Here is a 17,992-nt window from a genome sequence, read left to right on the forward strand (position 1 = left end):
GCCATAAACAAACTATACAATAGAAGGAGGAAGCTACTACATGATAGAGCAAAATCCCAAAAAGGGAAGGCATCTCTGATCAGTATTAGCAAAAAACTACGGGCACTCATAAAATCGTCTAAGGCCAGTTTCGAGAGGAAAAATTGCACAGGACACTAAGGATAATCACAAGGCTTTCTTTAGTTATGTTAGGAACCTGGGTGGGAATTCCCAGATATGCTCAGAATTAGTCCAAAATGACAAAAAATAACCGAACCCACAGACATTGCCAACATCCTAGCTGACAGGTTCAGTGCATACTTCTCCCCCCCCCTCTCCACCAAAAGGGCAAATATCTATCCCAGCAGAGTGCTGCCCTCCTGACATCTCAGATGCTCAGGTAAGAGCCGCCCTCTCCAAAGTAAAAAACACAGCATCAATGGGACCAGACGGTGTCCCGGGCTGCATCCTACATGAACTCCAAGAAGAGCTAAACCCAAACATAAAACTACTGTTCAATCTCAGCCTTACTACAGGATATGTACCCAAAGAGTGGCGTACAGCAACAGTGGTCCCTCTCCACAAAGGTGGTGCCTCAACGGATCCTGTAAACTATCGCCCCATAAACCTGACTAGCTTGGTCTGCACAGCTATGGAAAGGATCATCATGGACCTCATAAATAAAGATATTGGTGACCTACAGACACTGGATCCTACCCAGTTCGGCTTTGTTAAGGGCAGATCTTGCCTCTTAATCCTGGTCGATTTCTTTGAAACAGTCACCAAGGCCATTGACGAGGGGAAGGTGGTCCACACAGCCTACCTGGACCTTGCAAAAGCCTTCGACACAATACCCCACTCGGGCATTATAGATAAGCTCACCAGCTTAAATATAAACCCCTATGTCACTAGATGGGTTGCAAACTGGCTCAAGGACAGAACCCACATGGTTAGAATTGCTGGAGCCATGTCAGACTCCAAACCAGTTACAAGTGGTGTCCCACAAGGCTCAGTCCTGGGACCTCTCTTGTTCGGTATATATTTCTCTGAGGTACAGGCCAACAAGGAAGGACTGTGGCTGACCAAGTTCGCAGATGACTGCAAACTGGGCACCATAATCGACTCTCCAGCTGACACAAGCATCCTCCAAACGGGCCTCATAGAAACAGACAACTGGTGCCAGAGCCATGGCCTCAAGCTAAACGCCAAAAAGTGTATAGTCATCCCCTTTGGCAAAAACAAAGTGCCCACAAATTACCACATAGGTGGTAATCCATTAAGTACAGTAATTAGGGACCTGGGGACCCAAGTTGATAGCAATCTCTCATTTGACAACCACGTGGCCAAAGTGGTTAGAAAAACATTTTATATAGCCCACCTAATCATGAAGGGATTCACATCTAGATCAGGGGAGGTCATCGTGCCTCTTTACTCATCCCTCATCAGGCCCATAATTGAGTACAATGCCCCTTTTGGGATGTACCTTACCAGACACCTGCAGCAACTGGACTGACCCCAAAAGTACCTCACCAAGAGGATCAAAGGGCTCAAACAGATGCCATATGCTGCCCGGTTAAAGAAACTCAAGCTCTACTCAGTGGCATACCGCCTGCTCAGAGGCGATCTGTGCCTGACGTATAAAGCCATGTCCACCCCGGAATTAATGGACATGCTGCACCTCAGAAAATCCAAATCCCATCGAGCCACGCCGAGAGACTTGAACCTCAGCACTGAAATAAATAGGATATGCTGGAGGGACAGATTCATAACCCAGAGGCTCCCTTCACTCTGGAATAAAATCCCAGTCCAGGTTAGGCAGAGTCCCTCACTGACTCTCCAAGAGGAATCTTGATGAGTGGATGGGAGATTGTAGGTTTACCCCGGGTATCACTTCTGTGTCACTGTTAGACAGAGGCACAGTATACTAACCTCGAAAAAGGGCATAGCAAAATTAATTTAAAATGGGTGGCGAAAGCCAAACACACTCTGGCTAAGCTTATAAATGCCCTAGGGCAGATAGCCTAGTATGAACCTATGATTCCCAGGTTTTGGAGCAGGGAAGAGGTGGTTTGGAGGTTCTGCTGCAGAATGTCTGGATGGTTTGCTTGAATAAGCAGGTCATCCAGGTAAAGGCAAATCAGAATTCCTTGCAGTCTCCCAAAAGGAAATGACAGGAGCCAAGCATTTTGTGAAGACCCTTGGAACCATGCAGAGTCCAAAAGGCAAAGCACAAAACTGAACATGAGAGAAGCAACAGAAAATGCTGTCTTTACTCGAGAGAAGAAGGGTAGTGGAGGGCAAAAGTCTGGAAGGTCTATCTGCAGACACTGACATCACAGCAGAAAGTGCAGGGAGGCATTTGAAAAGAAGTTTGCTGTCCTCAGGTACCTTGTAAAACCTGTCCAGCCTTTTTGGGGCTGGTGGTTGTGAAACTGGACTTCTGGATGCAGAAAGAAAAGCATCCTGTAAAACAGGAAGCACAGGTAGAATAGCTGAATGAGAAGGGGAGTCCATCTGTAGGAGGTCATAGTACCTCTCTGCACTTGAGACTTGTGAGCTTTCCCACAAAGTCTCTCATCCTTGAGATTGCTTCTCCAAAGGATACATCTTCCTCAGGGGAGTCCCTACTGCTGGCATCTACTTCAGGGGTAGCATAACCCGGAGGGGGGGGTCAATTTGTGTTGAGTAAGCCAAAGACTCATCTGAGGCTGAAATGTCTTCCTTAGAGGCCTCCTGTTCAACAGCAGAATTTTTAGGTAAAGAGGGAGAAGGAGAAACTGGAGTAGGAATTTGAACAGAGGAAGGTCTTAGTGGTAGGAGCATTAAGAAGTCCCTGGGAAAAAGTTGCCAGCTTGGGGAAGGATCCATCCAGAGAGGAGGAAACATGTCTTTCTTTCTTTTTAACGGAAGGATCAACCCCAGGCTGGGATAGGTAGGCCAACGTAGGCCTGGGTTCAAGCAAAGATGTTGGACTGTCTTGAACAGCTAACCCAGGAGAAGTACTGTGAGGAACATCCAAGGAAGTGAGCCTCAAGTTACCCCTTACTATCCTGAATGGATGTCTGCAAGGCCTCTGTGGACATGCTAATGGAACTCTTAACAGCTTCCAAACTGGTACCCACTGCAGGAAAAAAAAAACAGACACTGAATGATCTCTGGCCCTCACTGTCCTGAGAGGGACGTCTAGGTCCAGAGGAGCAGCCAAAGATTCAGGACTATTTTTTTTTTACCTTCTTTGGAGGCTCACCAGATGAACTCACCGCACCCTCCACTGCAAGTGCTAGTTGCTTGAACCTCTGATTCTTGAGGTAGATGTTAACGGCAGAAAGATGACTTGCGAGCATCTTGGGGACAATCGCCTGACAAATTGCGCAAGCCTTATAGACATGAGCGGACCAGAGAATCTGAATCTGTCTTCCACAATGGCACTTGCCTTTCCTGGATGACATTAACCTCAAAAATCATGCAATAGCTAGAAAAATACAAATTCCCCAATGGGGTACTTATCTGAAACAGCAACCACTCCACGATTAGACGAATGGTAGAAGATGGCGTTCGGACTGGCAACAGAAAGGTTCTGAGGTTGGTACATATAGACGTCACTTTTATGGCCTACGTCTCCTGCTATCCTATGTGCAACGTCACACATACCGTGCAATAATAAAAGTCTTTGGTAGACTGGCTGGATGTTGGGGTCACCTAGGCAGGGAATCCCGCATCTTATGAATGCTGCAACATGTGAATAGGGCATCAAAAGTGATGAATGCTGCCACAGAGCCCAAAACATGTAGTATGGACCTCATCATGACATTTTGTTGAGACAGGACCAGTGAAGCCTGTTGGCATATTGTGGCTAACCTTGATTCTGTAAGTTTGACCATCTGTAAGCTGGGGTCCAGGTGGCATCCACTCTGTGGCCTGGACTGGAATTAATTTGGACTTCTCTGCATTTATAGCGATTCCTAGGTGACAGCAAAACTGAAACAAGGAATCTCTAGCTTGAATTAGTAGATCCCTCGTGATGGAGGTTAGACACCACTCATCTAGACATGGAAAAATGTGGAACACTTGCATTCTGAGATGTGCTGCTACCACTGCCATGCAGCTGGTAAACATCTGGGGGACTGCGGCAAGTCCTAAGAGCAGTACTCTGAACTAAAAGTGTCTGGCTCCCAGCTGAAAGCAAAGGAACCTCCTACACAGCCTGTCTCTTTTGATATGGTAGTAGGCATCATGAAGGTCCACCAAGCACATCCAGACATCCTTCCTCAGAAATGATAAAATAGACTAAACTGTGACCATCCAGAAAGTTGTTTCACAGACTGGTTTATGTGACAGAGATCTAGAGTGGGCCCGAGGTCCCCATTTCTCTTCTGAACCAAAAACAATCTTGCGTAAACTCTGGACATTAGCTATTTAGTGGGACCTTGTGGAGGACTTGCTTGTCTGGCAACTTTGTGATTTCCTATACTGCTACCTTCCTCTGTGGTCGCAGGATGTTGGGAAGGTTTCTGTGTGACATGTTTGACAGGTAAAGAAAAGAAATGGCATAGCCTCTGGTTATTACTCTCAGTACCTTTGAATCAGGAGTAATGGCTGACCAAGCATGATGGTGCAGAGACAACAGTCCTGCGACTACCTCTAGACTGCAGCAGTCAGGCAACCTTTTGAGAGTGCTGGAAGGGTTTGCTGGTGAAGGGGCCCTCAAAACCCTTGGTTCTGCAGACAACCTCTACCGCTAGGTGCGACATCCACTGTTGCTGCTGTTGTTTCCCCTCTCTGACCCTTGGAGCTATGTCTCCAAAATTGTCCTGTACAAAACCCTGAGGAGTTATGGAATCATATTCACTTCCCACCCTTTTGGAGAAACAAAAGTGTCTTCTGAGGGGAAAACAGATGCTGATGTGTCAGACAGGGTTCTGCCAGCCTGTCACTCCTAGTGTGTGTGTCTTTAACCTTGGGCCCAAAAAGGGTGGACACAAAGGGGGTATTCAAAAGGGGCATTCTGAAGTTCTCTGCAAAATCGCAGACATGAATCCAGGCATATTGGCATATAGCAATGTTGGTGCCTGCCTCTGTAGATGTACCATCTGCCACATTAGACAAAAGGTGCATTGACACACATATAATGAACTGTAAGGTTGCCAGCTGCAAATCCACCATTTTATGGGACTCTGCTGTCATGGTTATAAAGGGAATTTGAGAATTCTTTGACCAAATCCCTCTGAAACCTCATCAAGTATGGAAGATAATTCAGTGCACATAAGGCAAAGTCCCTGATGCGCAAGTTCATTTTCCAAATTTGTCCGGGGCTTGAGACTCCCTGTTCAGGGGATGGACAAAGGAACTCTCCTCAAATAGCTCTTTCTTCACAGCCACTGCCACCACTATGATGGTATCTACTGCAGGCCTCTTGCATCAGTGAGGCCCATCACTTGATGAAACCAAAATCTTGTTGGGCTTGTAAGATATGGGCTCCACCAGGTCAGTCTCGTCCCATGCCCAGTTATATACTAGGTCAGTCAGCATGTCCAGTGGGGTGGGGGGACCATCCAGCAAGGAGAAAGGACAGCACCAAAAGTCACTTATCAGGCAGAAAGTAGTACTCAAACACCAAGCTTGCACTAACCCCTGGAGGCCACACCAGAAACAAGATCTGAGGATTGTGAAGTGGAGAGGAATTATGGATAAGGGAAGCATCATGAGCTCTGGATCCAATTCTGAGAGTTGCAGGCATCAGATCTGGCTGGATTAGATAAACCCAATATTTAAGAAGGATGGAAAAGACAAAGGATCTATACTACAACAGTTATCCTACTCAAACATCTGCTATCATAAATGAGCTACCTGGACAAATGCATTGTGTTCTTTATATAGATCACTGTTAAAGTCAACCTTCTAGAAGACACCCAAAGTCTGCTCATCATTCCTGAAGGTTAGTTATTTTCCTGAAACAGGCTGCAGGACAGCAGTAGCAAAACCAACTCTGCCCTTGGATAAGATGCCTAGTACACAATTTATGTACAGAAGACCAAGTGACCACCCTCCAGGATGCACCACCTACAAAGTAGCTGCAACCAGGTGGAATGTGGCCTGATGAGCCACTGGAGGGACCTCTCATGGATGCAGTTGCAAAGGACAGTTTTGTAAAAACTTAACAGCAGATATTGAATGCTCACTATTGCAGTATTACTAATAAATGGGATATCCTGCCAAAGACAGCCATATGTCTGGCCAAGATACCAAAGACTAAGGATATTCCTCTCATGCTCTATGTTCAATGCATGTCTAAAGCATATGAAAGTTAGGTAGACATATGGGCACACCGGTGCAAAGTACCTCAGAACTTTCTTGGCTCTGACAACAGAAGAACTGAGACAAAATGTACACAAATTAGAACATGGCAACTGAAAGAGGGGGAAAGGAATGTGAAGCCAAACTCAGCCAAAAAGGAAAAAAAAGAGGGTAATGGAGTGTGGGCTGTAATACTGTAATAGTAATCAGTCCGACATCTACTGTAATGGTAAGTTCCTACAGAACTGTGCTATGTCCTTCCTTTGATCACTGCTGCAAAATTACTTATGAATAGGAAGATTCCCAAAGCTTTCTAGATATTGAGAGAAGTTGACTGAAGCTAAACTAGTGTCTACAACTCCTTGATGGATAGATCTAGTAAAGCCATCTCTAGCCCTAAGAAAATCATCAATCTTATAACATCTAATAAATACAAGATTAAGTAGCTACTTCTGAGACAAACCAAGAATCCAGAGATTTGAAAAAAGAAGAGGAGGCGATGGCTCTGGTAGAATTGGCCTTAACCAACCCTGGTAGCCCTCTTTCATGGAAGGTAAAACAAAAGGAAATGGTAGAAGAAATCTATTTAGAGATTTTTTGTTCAGATGCTGGTTGACCCAAACTTTTGTCTTTGAAAGAAATGTAAAGTTGATCTGATTTTCTGATGGACTTAGTTTTATTAAGGTAAAACCTGAGCTGCTTGTGGATGTTCAAGAAATGCAAGATTCTCTCACTCTTTCAAAAAGAATTATGTGGGATATAAAATTCAAAGTGTTTAGCATTATGCATGGTGGACTAGTTTCTTGAGGTTTAGGGTGCTATTCATGGAGACCTGTGTGTTTAGTCCCAGAGGTCTGCGAGATTCCAGCAATATTTGCCATTCCAGCTCACTTTTTTCCAGGTAGTAGTCATGTGGTCCTTGTAGTTCTTCCTTGGGTAGACGATCCAAAATGTGGAAAATGAAAATGTTGTGGCCGGGTTGGCTTTTGTGGTGTTTGGCTAGTGCATTGTTCAGGTTACAGTACCGTATTGTCTGTGAGGTGGCGTACGATTCTGGTCTTTATCTTGTTCAGGGTCTTGCCAAAGTAGAAAGCTGGACATTGCATACAATGTGCTCTGTAAACCATGCTGATGGTGTTGCAGTCATAGTGCCCATTTACTATGGAAGACCCAGTTTGCCTGCGGGACTGTGGAATCCTGGGCTGTTGTTCATGAATCTGCAGTAGCGGCAGTTGGGGGGTCCACAGGCAAATGTACCAAGGGGGATGTCCACTGGTTTTTCACTCAGTCTATCAGCTCTCTCAACACAATCACAGATGCTTTTGTTCCTCCATATGTTGAAACTCAGTGTCACAGGGAGGATGGATTTGACTGTGGGAGCATTGTTGATGATGACCCAGTTATCTTTCACTATGTTGATGATCATGTGAAAGTCTGTGGAAAATGTTAAAGTCATAGAGATGTCAATGGGGGTTATTCTGGAGCTTTTGCTCTTCTTCCAGGAACTAATAACAAAAGATTCAGGGTGTGTGTTATTTTTGATTTAGATGGGTCCAAAGATTCTGCTTATGAATTGGTTGCTGTAACCTTGTGTGAAGAAGTCTTTTTCCAGGTTGTCCATGTTTATGACAAAATCTCTGAGCTCTTTTGAGACTAGTGCCATTCTAAGACCCTGTGATTTAATCACATTTCTCTCTTTTGGTTTAACAGCTACCACTGATAGTTGTTGTCTGCACTGGCTTTTGATTTTTGTCTATTTTGATTTCTGCTTTTCTTTTTTATTTTCTACATTATAAATATTTCTAGCAGTTATCCAGGATTTTCTATTACATTTTTTACACTGACTCAACTGACAGATCTAAGGAAGCAAAGGTGAAAGCACTGAAAAGTCTATAATCTGTTTATAACCTGCCACAATGGACTCCTTCCACATATTAAAGACACCAGCAAGCGCAAACAGCACACAATAGTTTTCCCTGGTTGGCTGGTCCATCACCATTTCTTCATTTTTGCATTTTGCAATTTGTAAGATACCTTGCATACATTTATTTGAATAGTTCATGTCCTCTAGGCCACTGGAGTAAAAAGAGAAAAAAAGGTACGATTATGTCTTGGGGAACTACCTGACGGGTCTATATCACATAGTCAAAGTTTGAAAACTTTGAACATTAAATAATCGAATTTAAATGTTTGAAGTTTCAAACATCAAACATATGATTAAAAAAAACAAACAAACCCAAAACTAACTGTTGTAGGCAGGGGGGCAAGCCCACCTGCACCCCACACACCCCCAGTTCTTTAAATATACCAACTCCGAGACCGCACTACACCCCCCCCCGCTCTTTAAATATACCAACTTCGAGACCGCACTACAGTGCAGTAAGGGAAATCTTCCCTTTACCACATTATAGTGTGGTCTCGGAGTTGGTATATTTAAAGAGCGGAGGGGTGTGGGGGGTGGCATCTATATTATATTATCGTACGATGAAAATACTGAACGCTATTTCATCGTACCGATAATATCTAAACAAAATATTGAACAAATGGAACAGCAAATTTTTCCCAGGGAAAAGAATTCGCTGCTCCGTAAAAAAACTAAACTTACATAAATTTAAGTGAGGGGCTTCACCATCCCACACCCCACCCCCTACTTAAATATACCAAATCTGAGATCGTACCATAGTGGAGGAAATGGCAAAGTCCCGAAGAAGGTCCACAGAATTTTTTCCCTGGGAAAAAATTCGATGTTCCGTCACTTCGCTATTTTGACAGTATCGGATCGACTAAATAGCATTCGCTATTTAGTCCATTCGATACTGTCATATAGACCCGGGGGGTGCAGGGGGCATGCCCCTCTACCTACAACAGTCAGGTAAGTTCCCCTTTTTTTTTTTTTTTTTTAAAATCATATGTTCGATGTTTGAAACTTCAAACTCTTAAATTTGATTAACGTTCGAAGTTTTCAAACTTTGAACATATGATATAGACCATGACCTGACACAGCTTAGCTGAATATGGCTACTGAAGTGACTTTTAAGTTGTTTTGATTCAACTGATGTGACTACTATTTAGGACCAGGAGCACTTTTAGCCCAGCTTAGATGGTTAGACACTTAACAGTAAAATAATAGTTCTTTTAAGCTAAAGGTTTGCATAGTACTGTGCACACATTTCTTTGACTGGATTGCATTCTCTGATAGTGGTCGGCACGGCCTTCTGTAGTCCCTTTTTTTTTTAGTCCTTCCCCCACATGCATTAATTTACCCTAGATATTCTTAGGCTCAGCTGAACAATGCTAATGCCATTAGGAGGATCTACTATTTTGGCATTTTCACACTTTCCTAGTTGTACGGCACAGCACACAATTTCTCTGGGCATTATTGGAATTTGTCTTCATGACTGCTTGTGACCTATCTTAGTCTCCCTAGTGTACCCTCAGTCAATCCCTTAAGTCTCCCACTTGTCTCTAATCCAACCCACTTTGTTTTTTTCATCCAATCCCAGCTCTACTATTCCTTCCACCCATTAAGCCCCATAGTCCTCCAATCCCCATGCTTCCCGGTCAACCTCACCACATCCGCACCCTTTATTCCAATTCACTCAGTTTTACTGGTATTTTTATTGGCATTTATTTTTATTTTTCACTTTTATTTTTGCAATGTTTGATTTACAGTTACTATAGTTTAGTTTCAGTCTTCAGTTACTGCATTCACTCACCTCGGTGACACCTGTGCTCCTCTTCTGCTACAAGATACAAATGTTCTCATAATTAAAAAGCCTGCATATCCCAAACTCTGGCTTTATTTATCTATGTAGTTGTTATTAATCTTTTTTCCCCTAAAAAAGTCCTGGTATAATAACCAAGTCACAGCAATTGTCCAGGATTGTGCCCCTTATAGGCACTAGCAGCGAACTTGCTTAGGCATTTCTTAACTTTTAGACTGTTATCCTTATAAACATATATGCACTATCTGCTCGCTCACACCATTGTACAAATAAATTATATTTTTTGCCTCCTTCCAATTAGTCCTTCCATACGGCCTCCATTTTAAAATTATTTCAGAATTAATTTAAAATCATTTAAAAGGAACTACGAGCTAAAAAGCCAATAATTCCCCCTACACACCATGTTATCCACTGGCCACTCATCACCCAGTCATCCTCCATCTTTTCTCTTCCTGATTTGCATATACCTTACAGCTGGTTTATCTGGTGCTCACACTCCATAGGTTGGTTCTCCAGCACCCTACTCTTATCTCCAGGTAACTTTCTTGCCCCTCACTGGTTAAGCCCTTGTCCCCTCGGCCCTATCAGATAGCACTCCTTTTGCTTTTATTCTAGTACAGATCACCATTATACTTTGTTAACCGGTGGATAAATAAGAGGAAATTCTAAACTATAAGACAACTACAGCATTAATCTGTCAGAAGAAATGGTGTAAAAAATGCTACTACTTGGAAAAGAAAAAGACTATGATTCTCTACAATCTTTATATAAAATGTTTGTTTTTGCTTGAAATTTAAGGGCTGCTCACTCTGTTTCTGCTTTTATTTGAGTTCAGGCCGTACTTAAGTAGCATGGCTTTCCTCAGACAGAGCCCTAAAATAGTACAGCTGTTGCCGGTGTTTCTATTTTTGTTTGTTTAAAGAGAGGTACACAAGGATGGGCATGAGAAGCCTACAAATGCTGTGCTGGACTCGTATGTCTTGTAATTCCTGCAATCCAAAGATTCTAAATCATTCTAAATCACACTAACAGTGATTCCTTACAGCCTTCTACATTTTTCTAAGAATTGTCATTCAACCAAATGTGTTTTCAATTAAATGCATTTTCAGTCATTTCTAATTCGAATAATAATGCAGTTCAATGAACTGTGTTGAACCTATATATCAGATATATATTACACACACACACACACACACACACACACACACACACACACACACACACACACACACACACACAATAAAAAATAAAAATAGAAGTTATGTTCTTACCATAACGTTCCATGTTAGTTGTCTTCTTCTCGCCTTCTTCTTGCTGGATGGGTTCGGAGCCGACCTCGGCTCCGACTCGGCCACTCTAAAAGCTCGAGAGTTGGTTCCACCGGCTCGAGGCTCCCCTTATATCCCACAATGCTAGGCGAGTTACCTCAGATCTCGTTTGTAAGCTAACCCCAGCTTATAATAGAAACTGTATATAACAGAAAAACTAAAAACAGAGTCCACCTCTGACAACAGGGAGAAGAAGGGTGACCTACATCCTGATTCAGGGAATATGCAAACAGCATATGCCTAAGTAAAGAGGTGGTAGAAAGAGAGGTCACAATCACAACTCCTCTAGGTCTGTCCAGGCCAGGGGGAAGGAGGGTGGGACGCAAGAAGAAGGCGAGAAGAAGACAACTAACATGGAACGTTATGGTAAGAACATAACTTCTATATGTTAAGTTGTCTATCTCGCCTTCATCTTGCTGGATGGGACCGTCCCCTAGCACCTTGTCCCGGGTGGCCTAACGGAACAGACTCCTGAGAACAGTGGAACCAAAGTTAGCTCTATGCCTAGAAGCTAAATCCAACTTATAATGAGAAATGAAAGTGTGAGGAGTAGCCCAAGTAGCCGCTGCACAAATGGTGTCAATAGGCAGTCTGTCTTGGAAGGCTAAAGAAGTAGCCAAAGCTCTGGTGGAATGGGCCTTAGGTTTGTTAGGCAGCTTTTGGTGTCTAATTTCATACACAAGGGAAATCAAAGATGTTAGCCATCTGGATAATGATACCTTTGAAACTGAAAGTCCCTTTCTGCCTTCCGCATAGGAGACAAACAGTTGGTCAGATTTTCTGAATTGTTTTGTTCTATCTAAATAGTACCTCAATTGACGATGAATGGCAGTGTAATTTTTGTTCAGATCTATTGCAATATTCTGGAAAAAAGACAGGGAGGTCAATGCTTTGATTTAGATTTGACGTCGAGACTACCTTAGGCAAAAAGGACGGGTTCGTTCGTAAGGATACCCTGTCCTTATGAAATAATAGATAAGGAGGTCGACAGCTGAGTGCTTGAAGTTCTGAAACTCTTCTAGCTGAAGTATTAGCTACCAGAAAGAGAGTCTTCCATGATAGCAATTTTAAGGAACAGGAGACTGCAGGTTCGAAAGGTGGAAGAATCAAAGAAGCCAGAACTAAATTTAGGTCCCAAGGAGAAGGAGGATTTCTTATAGGAGGTCTGAGAAGAAAAACTCCTTTCAAAAATGCTTTACAAAGCTTGTGGGACATTAAGGCAGATTCAGAAATACCCACATGAAAGTTAGAAATAGCTGCCAATTGAACTTAAAGAGTAGAGGGAGATGAACCTGCATGGAAGAGTTCAGCTAGAAAATCAAGGACTATTTGGATGGAAGCAGTGAAAGGATCTATGTCCCTTCCTTGAGCCCAATAAGTGAAGCGTTTCCACTTACTCAAATAAATCTTCCGAGTGGAAGATTTATGGGAAGCTATCAAAATATCTCAAACAGAGTGAGATAATTGAGGAAGCCTGGCTAAGGTTGGAACTGGAGGAACCAAGCAGTGAGGTTCAGAGAGGGAGGGAGCGATGTACCTGACCCGACTGATGGATCAAAAGATCTGGAACTAGGTCCAGATGCCACGGTCGCTCAATAGAAATTGATGTAGAAAGGGGAACCACACCTGTCGAGGCCAGTAAGGAGCAATGAGGATCAATGAGGCCTTCTGAGCGATAGCTTTCTGTATCACTTGAGAGATTAGTGGGAAGGAGGAAATGCATAAAGAAGTCCCGGGCCAAACATGGACTAGAGCGTCTCTGCTGGGTTGGCCTGGTAAAGGGAATAGAGTGAAATATTCTCTGCACTTGCTGTTTTGGGGAGTAGCAAAAGATCGCAGCAAGGCTGACCCCACTTGAGGAAAATTTCTCTCACTACAGAGTCTTTCAGAGACCACTCGTGAGGCATGAGGATAGCTCTGCTCAACTTGTCCGCAATTTGATTGGACTTCCGGGATGTGCGTTGCTATCAGAAACCGCTGAGAAGAAATCGCCCATTGCCACAATCTGAGTGCTTCTCGACACACGGGGTATGACCTGGTTCCGCCTTGTTTGTTGATGTACCACACTACAGACATATTGTCTGTCTGGATTGCAATCGTTCCCAAGGGAAGAGAGTCTTGTAGGGCTTGCAACGCTAAAAGCACTGCTCTCATCTCCAGAACATTTATGTGCAAGTGGCATTCGTTTGGTTGCCATGTGCCCTGGACCGTCCTGCCCTGATAATGCCCCCCCCCACCCGATCAGGGAGGCATCCGTTGTCAGAGTAGCAACCGGACCGGGTGGAACAAAGGGTCTTCCCAACAAGAGCTGAGGGGAAGACATCCACCACATGAGATGATTTCTGCACGCCTGCGTGATCATAATGGTGTGGGACATTGGAAGTTGCTGGTATGACCATTGTGTAAAGAGCATCCACTGAAGGATCCGCATGTGGAATCTGGCTAATGGAAGCAGAGGTATGGCAGCCGCCATAATTCCCAACACTTTCAGTACCAACCTGGCTTTGATTTTGTTGTTGTTGAAAAGGAGTGAGACCAGTTTGTGAATGTCTGTTATTCTTTGATGTGTTAGTCTTGCAGACATGTCTACTGTGTCTAGATTTGCGCCTATGAAAGTAATAGTACGACAAGGCGACAAAACAGACTTTTCGCAATTTATTGAAATGCCTAACTTTTGACAAATGCGAAAAGTGTAATCCCTGGCCATCAGAAGGAGATGCTTGGTGGGAGCTGTGAGGAGCCAGTCGTCCAAATATGGAAACACCTGGAATCCTTGTCGTCTCAGGTGAGAAGCTACCACTGCCATGCATTTGGTAAACACCGGGGGGGCAGTGGTGAGACCAAAGGGCAGGGCCCTGAATTGAAAATGACTGGTTCCCAGCCTGAAGCGGAGGAATCTTCTGGAGCGTCTGTTCATTTTATGTGATAGTACGCATCCTGAAGGTCTATAGAGCACATCCAGTTTCCTTTTCCCAATAGGGGAAGGATGGACTGCAGCGTGACCATCCGAAATCTTGTTTTCTTGACTGATCTGTTCAAGATACTGAGATCCAAAATTGGTCTCCAGTCCCTGTTTTCTTTGGAACTATAAAGAACCTTGAGTAGATTCCGGATCCTTTCTGGTCTGCTGGAACTGGCTGAATTGCTCTTTTTGCAAGCAGTTTTGAAATTTCCAAAACCGCTAGATCCCTTTGAGCGGTGGAACATCTGGAAGGGATTTTTTGATTGGATTGGAATCAAGAAAGGGGATAGAATAGCCTTCGGAAATGACGGACTGTACCCATTTGTCTTGAGTGAGGGATAGCCAGGCTTCTGGGTACAGTGACAATCTTCCCCCGACTGCCTCCGAAGGTGGGCAGTCGGGCAACACCTCAGGGATGCTGAAAAGGCTTATCAGAGAAGGCTTCCCGATTGCCTTGGTTCTGCGGAGCCCCCCTGCCTCGAGGGCGACATCTACCATTGTTATTCCCGCCTCTGCCTCTGGCGGGGAAACGACTTTGTGCGTCAGGCGAAGTCCCTTGAGATTGTTTACGGAACCACATTTTCCCACTTTTCTGGCCTTTGGGGTAAGGCCTAGAAGGAGTAGAAAACGGACTCGACGGCAGAAAGAGTCTTGCCATCAGTCTCGCACCTAGTCAAGGTTTCTTTCACTTGAGGACCAAAGAGAGATGATCCATCAAACGGGAGTTAGTGAAAGACGCCTTGAAGGGTCCGCAAAATTGCATAGCCGCATCCAGGCATGCCTACGTAAGGCCACACCTGTCCCTGCGGCCTACTCGCTCCATCAGCCGCGTAAGAAAGGAGGCGCATGGAGGAGTTGGCTATGGAGTTAGGGTGGCCAGCTGCGTGTTCATCTTATCTTGAAAACCCGCAGCTGTAGGGTCCTTCAACATGTCACTCGCTTCTTAATCAAGTCCCTTTGAAGACGAGTGAAATGGCACAGGTAATTCAGCGAACGATAGTAAATGTCGCTGACGAGAACATCCGCTTCCGCACCTGTCCATAGACCTAGATTCCTTGTTAGGTGGATGGACAGGTACTGAAGGATCAGCTAGTTCCTTCTTAGTGGCAGCAGCTACCACCATAGCATCCACAGAAACTCCTTTTGTCAAGAACTGTTTGTCTGATGGTGCCGTTATAAATTTTGAGGGTCTCCTGGGAGTGGGGTCCACTGAATCAGGAGCAGTCCATGCCTTTAGCTACCACCTGCATGAGGGGGTCAAGGGGAGACACCCAGGAGGGGGAAGGACGAGAGTCGTATGCCTCAAGGTACTCAGATCCATCCACCGAAGGGCTGAGGGCTGGCCAATTTCCCTCTGTTTGAGGATTTCGAGAATGTCTGCAAAAGAGACATCTTCAGAAGGGGAACGGGGAACCCTCGAATCATCTAAATCTGTGTCAGATGTGATGGACTCAGGTGAGTCAATGTGTTTCCTCTTACACTTCCTCTTCCGAGGGGCTCTTCTGCCAAATCAGGAGAGGCCTCGAAGAGGATGAAATCCCACAGGGGTTCCTGAGGAGTTGGCTCTCTGCGGTCCGGGATGAGGGAGTGAGTCGACTTGACCTGAGGCACCGTGAGGGAGGGGCGGACGGAGCCGACTGTGGAGTAGAGCCAGGCTCTAACACACTCCGCGATGACCTCGACGCACCCCTGTCAGGCAAAGCCAGAGGTCCCCGCCCGAAGCTGAGAACCTCCCTCGGCACCGACAGTGATGGCTCGAGGTCGATGTCGGAGCCGAACTCACCAGCGCCGAAGCTCCGAGAGGAAGAGCGGGTCGGACAAGGGTCCGATGCCACTCACCCCTCGGAGCCGACGAGGGAAGTCCGCGCCGAGAATCCTCGAAGAAGAAATCGGAGCCGACGGAGCCGAAGACACCTGTATCGGCTCCGACGCTGCCACAGTCTCGGTTCCGCCCGCCCGAGCTCAACGGAGTCGGAGGAGGAATATATTGATGGACAGGGGCAGGCATCGACTGATGAGTCGGGCTCTGAAACATTTGGGCCAGTGCCTCGGACTTAAGAAGTTGACTCACTACCCTCTGGATGTCATGATCTGACAGCCTCGATGACCTAGAGGAGTGAGATTTATGGCTCCGTTCAGACAGCAGAGGAGATGCTGGAGCCGAATGAACGGAGCCAAGGGATGGTGACCTGGATCTCTTCCTAGATGTCGGCTCCGAAGGTCTGGTCGGAGCCGACAAGGGAATTTCTACTACCTCGGCTCCAACCGGAGCCGAGGGAACCACAGAAGCTGTAGACTCATCGGCTCCAGCCGGAGCCGATGCAGACATAGGCTTTGTAGCTTTACGTCTCGGCTCAGAAGCTGGAGCCGAGGACCTAGAAGCCTTAGAGGGCTTCCCAGAGACAGAAAGGGAATCCTCAGGCTTAAGGAGACCCCGTGAGGATCAACTTATTTTTCTTTCCTGCAGGACCCTGGGGCTGAAGCCATGGCATACAGCACAGGAGTCCTCAGGTGCAAAGGCCCCAATAGACACAAGAAGTGTGACCGTCTGTCAGAGACATTTTCTGACAGCACGCATCACACTTCTTGAAGCCTGAGACCTTTGTGTCTTTAGACATCTTATACAAAAAAGTGTAATCACACACACACAACAGACACACTGATTACACTAATTACACTAATTAAACAATTTACTAAAGTTTAGTTAAGAGTAACACACACACACCACTAGGGGATGGGGAAAGGCCAGAAGGCCCGAGAGAGAACTTTAAAAGTTCTTGTGGGAAAAAAATGGGATTTTTCGGATAACAGGGGTAAAAATCCACTACACTAAGGGAAATATATTTAAACCTAAAAATATAGGGTTTTAAGTATGCTAATTTCACAAAAAATACACTTACCAACAAGCCGGTAGAAAAACCAACACCTCGATGCTGTAGCGGCAAACGAGATCTGAGGTAACTCTCGCCTAGCATTGTGGGATATAAGGGGAGCCTCGAGCCGGTGGAACCAACTCTCGAGCTTTTAGAGTGGCCGAGTCGGAGCCGAGGTCGGCTCCGAACCCATCCAGCAAGATGAAGGCGAGATAGACAACTTAACATCATCAGTTTTGGGGAAGGAAACATTACTAATTGGGAAAGAAAAGAAGCTCATCTATATGATGCAATAAAGAATAAAAATCACACATGATGCATGGACTTAAATTTTGTTTTTGAACAACACTCCTGTCAGCAATGCAGATAAGATGTCTTCCGTGCTGTGCTTGGATTCAAAGTAGAGAAGACATCTCAGAATCTCACCCTGCATGTCAGCCAGTACACTAAATGTATATACTGTGCACAAAACTTTGCGAATCCCACAATTCACCATTGTTACAGTGTATCAAATATTTAAAATTTCACACTTTGTACTAAATGTAAACACTGTGTACCACACCTGCAGTCGGTGACATGTTTTATGAATCTCAAATTAAATTACCACAGTTATACAGTGTGTGTCAACCTTATGCTTTGTACCCAAACATTTATGAAGCCCACCTACAAATCAGATACTCCATTTTGGTAATCTTGTCAGGTCCTCAGATCTCCATTACAAATGCAAATGCACACTGTGAAACACATCATGGTATAGTATCTAAAAGTTTGGCAGACTAGTAGGCACAACGTGATTACATCTTTTGGCAAAGGAGTTGGATGTACATGTAT

General features: G+C 44.8%; 1 protein-coding gene across 1 annotated transcript in view; it reads right to left on the reverse strand.

The window, feature by feature from the left end:
• Nucleotides 1–17,992, reverse strand: part of USP21 (ubiquitin specific peptidase 21) — a 612,045-nt gene that overhangs the window by 501,305 nt on the left and 92,748 nt on the right. The gene's annotated exons all lie outside the window — the stretch shown is intronic.

Source organism: Protopterus annectens, chromosome 15.part0 (genome assembly GCF_019279795.1).
Source record: "Protopterus annectens isolate FY-2018-M chromosome 15.part0, PAN1.0, whole genome shotgun sequence".
Taxonomy (NCBI): Eukaryota; Metazoa; Chordata; order Ceratodontiformes; family Protopteridae; genus Protopterus; species Protopterus annectens.